This window comes from Gossypium hirsutum, chromosome D03 (genome assembly GCF_007990345.1).
Source record: "Gossypium hirsutum isolate 1008001.06 chromosome D03, Gossypium_hirsutum_v2.1, whole genome shotgun sequence".
NCBI classification, from domain to species: Eukaryota; Viridiplantae; Streptophyta; class Magnoliopsida; order Malvales; family Malvaceae; genus Gossypium; species Gossypium hirsutum.
The window spans coordinates 7,795,223-7,806,438 of NC_053439.1; the positions used below are offsets into that span (position 1 = coordinate 7,795,223).

Consider the following 11,216-nt stretch of genomic DNA (forward strand, 5'->3'; position numbering starts at 1 on the left):
ATTTGGAGATGGAAAAGGAAGAAAAATATTAGGAACAACAAGCAAGGATGAATTGGCTTAAAGAAGGAGATAAAAATACAAAATTCTTTCATAGTTTTGCTTCTCAAAGGAAAACGGTGAATCACATTGATGAGTTAGAAGATGAATTTGGGCTAATCACTTCTGACAGTTATGAGATGGTAGATGTGGCGAAGCGTTATTTTGAAAACCTTCTTACTTTGGGTGGTATTTGCAATACTGATTATATTCTACTAGGGATTGAAAATCGTATTTTGAAGGACATTAAAAAAGGTTTGACGGATGAATTCACTAGAGATGAGATTGTTTTTGTTATTAAAAATATGAGACCAAATAAAGCCCCTGGATATGACAGATTCTCTGCTCTTTTCTTTCAAAAATATTGTCATATAGTTGGAACTAATGTCGGCGATTTTTTTTTGAATATTCTTAATAATGGCAGTGCATAGATGATATTAATTCAACAAGCATTGTTCTAATCCCCAAAAGTAGCAAGCCCTAAGAACCTAAAGAATTTTCGACCCATTAGTCTTTGTACAGCTATTTATAAGATTATAGCCAAGGCAATTGATAATCATTTTCAGAAAGTTTTAGATGCTTGTATTGACAAAGCCCAAAGTGTTTTTGTGCTAGGACAACTTATCACGGACAATGTTTTACTTGTATATGAGCTTATGCATACTTTCAAGCAAAGAAGATTGGGTCAACATGGGAGTCTAGCATTAAAACTGGATACGAGTAAGTCATACGATAGAGAGGGGTGGTTGTTTTTGGAAAAATTCTTATAGAAGCTTGGTCTTGCTAAATCATTTGTTGAACTTCTTATGTGGTGTGTTACTTCACGAGGGACTATCTTTGCTAATGAAAGGTTTGATAAAGGGGGTAAAAGTGTGTCGAAGAGGTCCTACTATCACACATCTCCTTTTTGTTGATGACTGTATTTTATTTTGTGATGCCACTGAAAGAGAAGTACATAATCTACGAACTATACTTCGAGAATAGGAGGGTTGTTTGGGGCAGTGCATAAATTTTGATAAATCTATGACATTCTTTAGTTTGAATGTGCTTGATTACAAAGGGGATCAAGTGACAGCTATTTTGGAAGTTCATACCTCGCATAACCTAGAAAGGTACTTAGGCTGACCCAACATGATTGGAAGGGTTAAGAAAAGAACCTTTCAACTCCTTAAGGATAGGATGCTTTATAAGATTAAAGGATGGAGTGCCAGATTTTTGTCAATTGGAAGAAGGGAGGTATTTATTAAAGCAGTATTACAAGCAATTCCCACCTAATTGATGGCATGTTTTCTTTTGACAAAATGATTTTGTGTCAATTTAGAAAATACTATGGGCCGGTTCTGGTGGTGAAAAAGTCATGATAAACGCAGTATCCACTGGTGTGAGTGGAAAAAACTCAGAAATCTTTAAGAGAATGGTGGGATGGGTTTTAGGTGCCTTTCAAAATTTAATATCACAATGCTTGCAAAATAAGGGTGGCGCTTAATTTGTTATCCAGATTTATTATTAGCCAGATCATTAAAAACTAAGTGTTTTCCTAATTCATATTTCATGCAAGCAAATTTAGGAACCTTACCCTCTTATACCTGATGAAGTATATGGTCTGCGAAAGGTCTGTTTGAAAAAGGATTGTGTTGGCAGATTGGGGATGAGAAACAGACTCGAATATGGGATGAAGCATGGATTCTGGGAACTGAGAAATACAAAATTCAACATGATATTAATGATCAAAGATTAGTCTATGTGGCAGATTTTATCGATAACCAATCAAACCAATGGAAGGAACAGTTGATAAAAAATACCTTTCATGCCGATGATGCTAAAAGAATTCTTTGCATTCCTCTCCCTATGGAGAAAGAAGCTGATAGAATGGTTTGGCGAGCTGTAGCTTCGGGATTATACTCAGTACGGAGTGGTTACAAAAAATTATTACATATGATAACCCAATTACTTTACAAGCTAACATCGACTTTTACAAAACCATGTACAAGAAGCTCTAGGCGGTGGATCTACCTTCAAAAATTAAAATCCTAATTTGGAAAACTCTTAATAACTTTATCCCTACTTTGTTTAATCTTTACCAGCGACGACTTGGGAACTCAACTAACTGCATACAATGCTCCGACTGTCTTGAGACACTGAGCATGTCTTTAGGGAGTGCCCTTTTGCTGTTGATGTTTGGACCAGTCTAGGCATAAGATAGACCCTGGAGGAAAATTAGTTAAAAATTAAAGATTGGGTAAAGTTATTATTTGAGAAAGAATCAAGTCAACGGATCAGATTAATTGTAGGTACTTTATGGGGTATATAGATGTCATGTAATAAACTAGTACATGAAAGAAAAATCCAACATGCAACTGATTTAGCCCAGTTTGTTAAAAATTACATTCGAGAAATTGAAGGAGTAAGAGAACAAAGATCTGACAGAAATGCATAGAAAGAAGGTTTGAGCCCACTAAGAGATCCCTTCGTGAAGATTAATTTTGATGCTGCATTTGACAAACAACATATGAGATCATGCTCTGGAATTTTAATTTGTGACCAGAGGGGCAAGGTTTTAAAATCTAAAGTTTTCATCAATACTTACATCCTGACAACATTTGCAGTGGAGGCCTTTGCTTGTGTTCAGGTGATCAGATTTGGGGCAGGATTTGGGTTCCTAAAGGTTGAATTGAAAGGTGATGCCCCAACGATTATAAAAAAAACTTCAAAATCAGGAAGAAGACAGATCGGTTTTAAGGGCATATATTACTGATGTAAAAAGACTTGAAAAGTATTTTGTCTCATGTCGATTCAAACATGTAGGACGACATGCAAATATAGAAGCACATACCTTGGCTAAAGAGGGGCTTAAAGATAGGAGTAAAACTTGTCTGGGTTCTGGTCATTGTAGAGGAACGGACTGCGGAGACAGGGGGAAATGCAGGGGTTTAGTCTTCTATCCATGAAACCTGAAGAAAGATTGGAAAATTTGGTGAACGCAAATTTGAAAAAAAAAATGAGATTGTAAGAAACTAGGAAATGAATCCAATAAAGAGGAGGGATACCTTAGATCCACGAAATCTTGTTGCTAGGATCTGAAATTACAAGTTCAAATACTTATCTGAAGGGGCATTCTCTGTTGATTTCATGGAGAAGATTTGGGCATCCTCCGGAGCACTGAAATGACGAATTGTTTGTAGAGAAGACATGGAGGCACCAAAATGGAGTATCTGGCTGCAGATGTTTTAGGATTAGGGTTCTTTTGGTTTTTGCCCTATTTCTTTTGAAGTTGGACTTAGGGTTTTTGTGCTTTTGTTTGTTTTTTTCCTTTGGATTTGGGGTTGAGCCTTGTTTCAGTGGTCTTTTTTTTTCATTTTAATTTTTTAATAAAAGTTACGGACTAGGTTAATTAAAAAAAAACTATTGAAAAAGAAATTAAGTAATTTAACTTTCAAAAAAGAAATTAAGCGATTTATCTAGTTTAATAGAAATTTGATATTTAAATTTTATTTTGGTTTTTCATTATACTTATTCTTATTAAGTTTTTACATATTTTTTTCGTTTAAGTTCTTTTAAACATTTATAGTTAAAAGTTATCAATATTTGTATTCTACTTAGATTTTAGTTTTTTTTTTTACTTTTATTGGATTTATAAAATTACATATTTAAAATATTGAAATATTATTATTTCATTGAATGAAAACCAAATGAAATAAAAATATAAAAATATTTATTTAATTTGAAAATAAAATGAATTAAAAATATGCAAATATTTTATTAAATTAAATATTTTTGAATAAAAATGCTAATAATATTCTATTAAATTGTGTTATGTATTTTCAATTAATAACATTTTCCAAATTTTTGATGTCATTATTATTGTGTTGCTATGAAATTTGCATCACATATATAACATTATTTTGATATTATGTTAATCAATATATATAATATGTTTCTTAATTGTACCCTAAAAAAGAATTATGTTTCTCAACTATAATAAAATAAATTGTATTTCAAAAAGTCAATTTCTAAAAGTTTTCAAATATAGAAGTAGATATAGTTTATTGAAATTAAATAAGTAATTTCATTCTTCCTTTGGTCCTATGCGAGCCATTTTGATTGTATTAAATATATATTATTTCTAAACTTAAAAATTTAAAATTATTTAAAATTTATTTCATTCTTCTTTTATATATATATATATATATATATAAATTATCTCAATCTCCCGTCACTAACCCTCCTAGGTTGATTACAGGAAGGTGGAATCTAGAAAAGTTCAATGTCTAAATTCAATGATTAATTATTATAGGTTTGCTTAATTTGTATATGTAGGGTTATTTAATTCTAATACCAATGTTTTACATTTAGTGCATTACTTTTATTGTATAAAAAAAATTACAGTAAACTAAACTTAAGGTTTCTAAATTATTATTAAACTATTAGTAAGTATATGTTTTGGTAACTCAACTTTAAAAAGTTACAAAATCATCATTGAACTATTCGAAAGTTTTCATTAAGTCAATAATCTGTTAAAATCTATGTTGGATGGTCTTCTCCGTTCGCATCGCCTGTATCAATCGAAAGCTCTTCTTCCCCTTCTTTTCTACAATTCAATTTTTTTCCATGAAATAGTTGTGAACGTTACAAATTTGCGAGTCAAAATCCAAATAGTTTTCTTCTCCAATCTCCAATACTGACTATTAGATCGACTTTGATCTAATGTATGTTCTTCTAATCGTTGATGGTTACTAATCAATCGTATCGATTGTGGAATTGTTACTTAGAGCTCGCTAGCAGAAATTTTTTATTAAAAAAAATATTAATAGCCTAGTAACTTAGTTTTTTTTTTCAATAGTTCAGTGACTTAAATTCAAAATTTTCAATAGTTTAATGACCGTTTTGTAATCTTTTAAGTTTAGAGACCAAAATATAAACTTACTAATAATTTAATAAATTGTTTACCCAACAATACATATAATTTTGTGAAAAAAAAATTAACATGAAAAGAATGAGGAAAAACTATTTTTTATTGAGTCATTTTAAACCTATGTAAGATTATAATTAATGATCATTTATTGAATATATAAATTTGAAGATGTGATTCATGCTTAGTGACATTCACCAAAAGCAATAAAATATGGCCGCCACGTTGATCTTCGGCGTTAATGAAATTGAATGAATTCGATCGGTCAAATAGATTGAATATAATAATAAATTATTCAATAATTGGATCTAGATTTACGATATTAACTTTTTATTTATGAATTAAAAAAATATGAATAATTGTAATTATCGTGTAAAGAAAAGTAAATACGATCAGAATCTATAATAAAATTATTAAAAAAAATAATATATTATCTTAATTTTTTATTTAATTTTTATTTTGTAAATAACAAAAATTTGAATGCCCAACTGCGTTATTCTAAAATCAAATCTTAACCAATCAAATATCAATCAGTATTATATATTTAACATGAGAATAAACGCCAAAAAAAAAATGTCATGAAATTGAATAAAAATAAAACTTGGACTGATTTAATTGACCTACAGTTTTCTTTAGTTGCGAAAATGGTACTTAAATTATAGTGAAGTATTCCAATTGAAATTCAAACTAAATAATAAAATCATTTTCCCTGTCAATTTTTTTTCAAGGTGTCTTTGCTATTTGTTAATGGCATTTGACGATATTATCACATGTGTGTTAATTGGCATTTAATTTAATTAGGTAATATTTAATTATCTGTGGACACATCATTGCTTTCATGTTGTTCAACTATAAATTTTCAAACTACCATTTTTTTATCAACTCCAAAAATGCGTTTTTCTCTTTTTACAAGTACAAGAACAATAGTAATTAAAAATACAAATAATATATATTCGAAAAATTATAATTAAATACAACATATTTTTTAATATATATATTTATAATAGGAATATTTGCAAACTCAACTATATATGATGAGATTTAAACTAAAATAAATTTAGAGAGAGCATACACATTGTTTATACATAATAAACTCAAATTCAAACTCAAATAGGAAGCATGGAATTGATCTAATCAATTTTCTCTCAATTTTTGGAGAGTTCTCTCTAGGTCTTAGAGTATTCTCATAATGAGTAACCTCTCTTTGAGTCTAACCTCAAATTTCTTTTAATTTCTTCTTGGTTTTTCTTATTGTTTTCTTGTTTTTAAGTCTAAATATTCAAAAATTAAAAAAAATTAGGGGTTTTCCTTTAGGTTATAGGTGGGTTTGAGTCAAATCTTTCTTTTCGTCATTAAGATTTTCTTTTACTTTCTTCGTGGAAGTTCTATTCTGGTTGGCTGTTAATAAGGGAAGTAGAACGAATACACTGCATTAGTACTCCAATCGATTAAGTTTTGAAATCCTTTGTCATGGGGGATGTATTTGAGATTGAACTTGAAATGAAAAGGGTTGAGGTGTCTCAAGTGGCGTAGTTTAATTTGTTGGGGAAAATCATAGTAGAAAAACCTTTGAATCGAAAGGGAGTATGGAATATTCTGTGAAAAACGTGGAGGATGAGGGAGGTTATCTCAATTAGGGAAATAGATATTAATTTGATGCCAGTTTCATTTGCTAATGTTGAGAGGAATGGAAAGGGCTTTGGAGAATGGATCTTGGTCTTTGATAGGGTGTTGTATGATTTTGCAGCGATAGGGATTACCAAAGGGGATACATGAGGTGGAGTTTTCAAGGGTTCAGTTTTGGATTCAGGTTCATGGTTTGCCATTAGTGATGTTGACTAAAGAGAATGTAGAGAAGATTGGATCTAAACTAAGGCAACTCATCAAGGAAGAGAGTCTGTATGGGCCTAATGGTATTGATAGAGGCTGTTTACATGTTTGTGGTGTTGTAATGATAGATGCTCCTTTAGTAGCGGGTTTTTGGGTTCTTCGTATAGGTAAGGAAAATATTTGGGTTGAGTTAAGGTATGGGAAACTAGATGATTTCTGTTATATGTGTGGTAAGTTTGGGCATGTTATTAAGAATTGTAGTGGAATGCATTCCCTAGGGATGAGAAATTGAAATATGGTCTTAGGACGCAAATATCTCAAAGTAGGAATTGGGACTTTGGAGAAGGGAAAGAAAATAAGGGTTTTCTAGGAGGGATGTGTTTTGAGGGAAAGCATGGTGAGAGAAGGATGATAGGAGTGTAGCTGGAATATTAGGTGAGTATGGATGATTAAAAGTGATGGTAATAATAGGGGGTATGAGGTTTGTAGGATGCCAGAGGTTATTGAGAAGATTGGGAAAGGGAATATGGAGAGTCGGTCTAGGTTGATTGTAAAGGGTAGAGTGGAGAGAGGTGGGTAAACTGTAGTGAGAGAGTTGTGAAAGCTAGAAACAATGAGATTTTTGTTGTTGGGCGGCAAGGGAGATTAGTGTTGGTGGCTTTGGGAGAGAAGCCTATTTGTAGTTACATAGTGGAGTTACCCCTTGAAGACCTTGAGGTGAAAGAAAATGATCAAGAAAATAAGGGTGTTGAGGGGTCCAATTTGAAATTTGTTGAAGTGGTGATGAGTGCTAGGATTAGAAAGTTAAATATGAAAAGAGATTGGGGATTAATTTGAGAGGTAGAGGATGGGAGAATGGTAAAGAAAAATAAGGGATGTGAGGAGGGTGCTTTAATATGTAGGTATGAGAATTGTGGTGGTTTTACTCAACAAGGATTAGGTAGAAGGAACAGTTTGAGGAGCGTAACATAAAAGGAAGGAAGAGGTCTCTTAGACAAATAACGATAGGCAGGGTAAAAAGAATAGTGAAGACATCTGTATTTGGAATGTTCCTATTGAGGTTCTGTAAATAAATAGTAATGTGCAAGAATTAAGGATTGTTGCTGAAGGTTTGGGTGGCTATCCTTTAACAGCAACCAAGGAGCCATTAAGGTCATATCATGGATCTGTTAAGGGATAAGGTCCCCTCTAATAGTGGAGTACTTAAGAGAGCTTAGGTGGAATAAGGACCCATATTTTATCTTTCTAATGGACATGATGAACAAATAGGATAAGTTGGAGGGGATTAGGAGGAGGTTGTTTATGGATGAAGGTTTTTATGTGAATCTTGAGGGTTCAAGTGGAGGTTTGGAAATTTGGTGGAATAATAGTGTTTAGATGAAAATTATTAGGAGTTGCAAAAATTTTATTAAAATTGAGGTAACAAGGATACAACGTGATTACTATTGCAAAGTTTTTTTGTGTTTATGGTCCTCATTATTTTGGTGATAGAAGAGAATTATGGAGTGTAAATACTATGAAGTCTAAAAATATTTAAAGGCCCTGGGCATGTATTAGGGACTTCAATGATATTCTTTATTTGCATGAGAAAGAAGGGGGAAATGAATGAGACATGAGGAAATTTATGGTGTTCAGAGAAATGTGGAAGAGTCACAACTTATTGACCTTGTTTATAAAGGGATTTGATTTACTTAGATTAATAAGAGAGAAGGGGACTTGATTAGGGAGAGAATTGACAGAGTTCTCATTAACTTAGATTGGATCAAAATGTTTCCTAGTTTACAGGTGGTAAAATTTCCCATTATGGGATACTATCATGCCCATTGGCATGTGATATAGATCCAAGAGAGCGTAAGGCAATAAGAGTGTGCAAGTTTTAAATCATGTGGTTAGAAAAGTAAGAATGTGAATGAATCATTATTGAAGGATAGGGACAACAATTTAATGGTTCTAAAGCTTTTCAAGTGGTGCAAAAATTAAAAGCTTGTAAGTAGAAGTTAATTGACCAGAGCAAAAGACTTTTTCCCCAATAGTATACCTTTTATTGAAAAACTGACAAAAAAGATTGCCAAAATTCAAGCTAAAAATGCATTAGAGCAAGACTGTCAATTGGTGTTAGAACTAATTTTGTAAATGCATAATGTATGGAAATATGAGGAGCAATATTGGTTTCAAAGATTGCGTGTTAAGTGGTTGAAACATGGGGATGAGAACACAAATTTTTTTCACCAAACCACTATGCAAAGGAGAATGATAAATAAAATTACGGGCTTAAAAGTAGATGCTAGGTGTATTTATGATGAAATGAAAATTTAGAGAGAACTTGTTAAATTTTTTAGTGAGTTGTATCGTTCAGCTAGAGATAGGGAGTGGGAGAATATAATAGGATATCACATTCGTGCCGAAGAAACTAGTGTAAAATAATCTGAAAAAACAAATCATTCAAACATCCAATCATATCATAAAACATATTCATATAATGACACAATCAAATTTGAGTCTTAATGGAGATTACGAAAGCTCTTTTCGTTGACTCGAGCATGAAATAAGACCAAATTGCAATATTTTCAAAATTTCAGATCAGGTATCGATACCCTTGCCTAGGTACCGATGCCATATTGAGCTTCGATTTTTAGAAAAATTGATTTAAAATAGATGTATTGATATCAGGTATGAAGTACGGATACCCTTGTCAAGGTATCGATACCTTATTTTTGTATCGAAATTATTTTTAAGTTTGATGTTTAAGAAAAATTTGAGGAAAATTACTAAGTACCAATACTTGTACCTAGGGTATTGATACCTTAGTACTAAATATGTCAAAAACTTACATTTTGGTCTCTTTTCCATGCCTAAAAAAACACAAACTTAATTGGTGCTTAAAAGCACACCACAAACCCACACAAAATCAATTCATGGCATACTAAAACACCTGAATTCAACAATTATTTAATCAACCAAACATTAAATATCAATTAGACACTTAATCATGTCATTTTTACCTATGAATTCACAAACCATTTAAGCATGCTTAACCATTCATTTCTATCATTTAAATCAAACCATTTCACTTCCAAAATTTGTCATTCATATGCTTCATCTATAGCTGAACTTAATACCAACATATACACTTATATATATAACCATTAACAAATCCCAAAATCAATCATTAAAAAAAGGTTCAAATCAAACTATCATCCAAATTAACGCATACATGTTAACACCTATGTACATCATACCTATTCAACAAGACAATTAACATGGTCAAAATCACGTTTCAATCCCAAAACTACTCAACTATAATCACTTTGATGTTATTATCATTTCATAATACATACCTTAAATATCCCATTCAAGCATTTCCATTTCAACCAATTTCCACACATTTAAATTCATGCATTTACCTAATTCAAGCCATAACTGTAACAGCCCGTTTTTCAATGATGTCGAAAACAGTTGTTTCGGGACCACAATTTCGACGAGTTCGGTCTTAAAATTTTAGTGATTTGATAGTTAATTAAGGAAAAAGACTAAATCATAAAAAATTGTAAAAGTTAACAGTATTTGATTTTTAATAGTTTCGAGGGTTAAAAGGTAAATGTTGAAGGTCTAAGGTGACAATTAACCGCTTTTATTTGGTAATAGACGGTTGTTGCCGATTTTATATGATTATGTTATTATTATTTAAATTTTTAATAATTAAAAAACATGTTAAATTATCAAACAAAAGGAAAAGACAAAAGATATTCATTCTCATTTTTCATCCATTACCAAATTTCCACCATTGTCAAAGAGAATGAAAAGTTTCAAGCTATCAAACCTTCGACCCTCTTGCATGGTAAGCAAATCAATTATGTTTCTTATAATTTTAATGTTTTTGATATCGTTGCAACTAGATCCAACTAACCCGTATCTCCGATTTCAAAACTATTAAAGATTTTAAAACTTGCCATAGATGAATCTTACATGTTTTTGAGATAAAATGGTAGATTTGGAAGCTATGAAATGTTTAAGACTATTTTATAAAGTGATTTTTACTAATTTTAAACATAAGGACTAAATTATTTATATCTTGAAATTGATCTGTAATTTCCAAAATTTTTTATAATAGGTGGCTGTAATTAAATGTATTTGAAGTTGGTTTAAATTTTTACTAAATGTATTTTTTATAATAAGTTTTATTGTAGGGACTAAATTGAATAAAATGTAAAATTTTAAGAAAACTATTTAAAATAAAATCAAAAGATTATAAGCATGAACTTGAGTATTATTATAAGATTGGTATTGATATTTTGAATCTTAACTATTATATAGATCAAGTTGTTGACTTTGGCGAGAAATGGAAAACTGTCGAATCTGCTCTGTTAGCTAACTGTTACGGTTTTGTCGGGTAAGTTCATACAGTATAAATAAGCTTAAATTTTTGTTGAATTCTATCTGA

At 31.1% G+C, this 11,216-nt stretch overlaps 1 long non-coding RNA gene across 4 annotated transcripts; it reads right to left on the reverse strand.

Moving 5' to 3' along the window:
- Positions 1-1,004: 1,004 nt before the first annotated feature.
- LOC107950575 (uncharacterized) lies at positions 1,005-3,379 on the reverse strand. Of its 4 annotated transcripts, none has more exons than XR_001698113.2 (6): positions 3,084-3,379; positions 2,870-2,987; positions 2,624-2,741; positions 2,423-2,525; positions 1,839-2,242; positions 1,005-1,729 (listed from the first exon to the last, which is right to left on the reverse strand). It is a non-coding gene; the product is annotated as an uncharacterized lncRNA (long non-coding RNA). The 4 variants fall into 4 exon arrangements; XR_001698114.2 differs by having other exon boundaries at positions 2,462-2,525; positions 2,624-2,695; positions 3,084-3,377; XR_001698112.2 differs by having other exon boundaries at positions 2,624-2,695; positions 3,084-3,377.
- Positions 3,380-11,216: the final 7,837 nt, after the last annotated feature.